The sequence below is a fragment of the Pinus tabuliformis genome, chromosome 6 (assembly GCF_031772625.1).
Source record: "Pinus tabuliformis cultivar Carrire ecotype Pingquan chromosome 6, CPIR1, whole genome shotgun sequence".
NCBI lineage: Eukaryota > Viridiplantae > Streptophyta > Pinopsida > Pinales > Pinaceae > Pinus > Pinus tabuliformis.
In genome coordinates, this window is record NC_142292.1 from 944,303,253 (window position 1) to 944,306,551 (window position 3,299).

Sequence of the window (3,299 nt, forward strand, 5' to 3'; positions counted from 1 at the left end):
TCAATGCTGGGAGGAGACCTGTAATAAGATACAATACATTACATTATTTTTCATACTGCTTTCATGATCTAGCTGAGGCGGCATTCCCATGCTCAGCTTTATAAATTCATTTTTCTGTACATAGAACAGACAATCGTCTGATGGTAGACTGATACTTTTGATGAAATTATCATCCTTTGGATAGGATGATTATCTGCTGCAATGATGTACATGTCAATGTCTTTATCTTTCCTGAATATATATCGCAGCCCGGATGGATGAAACTAGATCCGGGGTCTTCAAACTCGTTCGATATTCACTCTCAGTACAAGTCGATCCATGTGAGAAATGTTCTGAAGTCGAGCATGGAAAGACATCGCTTGATTACCGGTCAATGAGGTAAACCGTTAACAAGCGCGAGAGGAATCACCGATAATGATAATGACCCTCAAGGTACTGCAGTACAATTCACGTGGTGTGAATAAAGGACTTGGCGTCGAACACCACGCAAAATCTTTCGGTCGAAGGTCATTGATGTATACCTATCACCGGAAGTGAGAAACTTGCCATTGAGGCATGCAAGCTTCAAAGTACTGAAGGGGTTGTTCCTAGATCAACTTCTTGGATAATGAGCTGATGTCGACAAGAAGCGATCCGTCAAAGGAGGGACTTAATGAATCCCACATCAATGACATGGAACGGAGCTAATGATTTTGATAGAGGTGAAAACGATCTGTGACATATGATTCAGGGTGGCGGTCATGAAAGGATGAAGGATAATGTACGGCAGTGGATGGGACACGGTTGACTTTTTCTGAACGACTTCTCTTGAACATATGGTGACACTGATGCGATGGATCGGTAGCATTACCCCAAATATGGATGGTATGGCGAGACCATGGTGATGTGACCGGTGAATGAAACAACACAACCCGATTGTGGTACGGAGGAAAAGTGTCATGTTCAAGAGCGACTTGCTACCATCAAAGTTTTCTTGAGTTTCTCAATTTTTCCCCAGTCATTGCTGACCAGTACCTCTTTATTTTTGTCAATCTTGAGGAGGATAACATATGCTTTTTCTATAACTTTCCCTTCGGGCAAGCCCATCGCTATGTTTTAACGAGCCTAGCGATAGTGAAACTCGTTCTCATCTAAAGACAAGTTTGTCACTATTTAATGATTTTAACGAGTCTAACGACATAGATAACTCGGTCCTTTTCACTTTTAGAGAGTCTAAAAAGGTACATAAAGTTAACTCCAAAAGTCCTTTTTCGTCATCTAATCCCTTAGGTCCGAAAAAGTATAAAACAATACAGAAGGGATGAGTTTTCGATAGTTTTAACGAGCCGAATAAAACAAGCGCTCGATCTTTTTGTGCAATAATCCCTCAGGTCCAAAAAGATTAAAATCTAGAGGAGGGATAGCACTTCCTGTCCCTTTAACGAGTTGGAAGGCCAAGGACTCGGCAATATTTTCATATTTTACGAGTCAGATGAAAAGAGCTTAAAGAAGACTCGTCTTTTGAGGAACGAGTGATAAAACGGGTTAGCAACTGATTCCAGGTACAGGTTGGAATTTTCCAATCACGGCAGTGTCACAAGGATGGCTAGTGAAATCACTCTTCGCAGGTGTTCCTCAAAATGGGTAAACAAACATATGGAGGTGAATGATCGGCCAATGGAAAAGTGGAAGTGACGGTGCAAACACGACCAAGGCTTTAATGGCTGATGATATTACATTCACTGTGGTTATTTACTGGGATAGTTCATTTTTTAACGAGCTTAAACGCGGGTGGAAAAATTTGCTCGATCTTATGTTTATTTTTTAACGAGCATGAACTATGCGCTAAAACTGCTCGGATCTTGCGTTTATTTTTTAACGAGCATGAACTGTTTGCTAAAACTGCTCGATTAACCCAGTCATATGATAAGAGTGTCTCATCAAGATTCTATTTTTTATGGAGCTTCATCTCACTAAGCTTTGCTCCGGATCCTTTCATTATGCAAGTTCGGAAACGACCAATCCTACGAGTTTAAAGGGTTAGACCTACAGGTTTAAAGGGAGGACCTAAAAATTTAAAAAATAAATAGCCACCCCTTGCTTGCACTCAAAAAGGTTTGCATGCCCCCAGGCATAAGGTACGATTTCAAAGTTACCTCTACTTCATTTCCGTCAAAACATTCGTTTCACCGAGAGAGGCCTACCTCTTTCAGGTTACCCAAAGATTGTCTCGTTAATCTTTCAAACAAAACACTTCCTCAGCAATGTCTACCGAAATAGACAAAGGTGAGCGACGAAGCCCGCCAACTCACATAACTTTGACAAAAGAATCTTATTCTAGAATAACCCCTCTTCCTAGATGGACGGGGTACAGACTAGTCATATTCTCCTGCGGAAACCTACTCTATACCCAAAGTTTTCCTGCCGAAGCAGACCAGGACGCATGCCCCTTGGGTTCCAGTCATATCCTCTCGAATTACTCGCGCTCATCGGGGGGACGGACCGTGGGTTGAGACACTTCTTGCGTGAAGATACCATTTACGGATGGTACATGACTATTTGCGATGCGTAATCCGGGAAATGAAAGTTGGTCCACGAGCTTGACCACTCTTCCTTCATGCGGAAAACACATTACTCTAAAGAGTGAGGAGATGATGGCTCCCATGCAATATATATAGTCTCGCCCAAGGAGTAGGTTATAATCCAAGGGTCCTTGAACGACCATCACGTTCATTTGAACGGTCTTCCCTTTCAATGTTATGGGCACATTGGGGAGGATCCCTAAAGGTCGACTGGTTCCTTTATCGAAGCCTGTCAGATTTCTCATTTCAGGCAAAAGCGCCGGCGAACCAAGCACTTTCCAAGCAATAGAGGAAAGGATACTCACAGATGCCCCCTCATCAATTATAGTGCCAGCCATTACCATTCTGTATATTTTAACGATAATTCTGAATGGTATGCTTGCTGGCAAACGGGGTCTGCCTAGTTGGTTCCAGTCGAACGAGACAACTACTTTGCTTGGAGGTGGGACTGAATAGACGGTCGGGTATGACTCTGACGAAGTTCCTTCCTGTGATAAAGGAATGGGCAAATTGCCCCCTTGTTCGTCGGAGTCTGTGTTGATGAAGAGAATTTGGACGGTGTTGTCTTTATTCTCCTCTGTGATGGTATCATTCGAAGATAGAGCCTCTGAAGGCAAAACTGGGTCAACTGCCGACTCAACCTTTTGACTTTCGTCAGGTATGGATTCAAACAGTTCATCTTCAATGATAGGTGCTTCGGCTGACCACCTGAGCGGGCCAGCCGGGTTCTCAACTGGT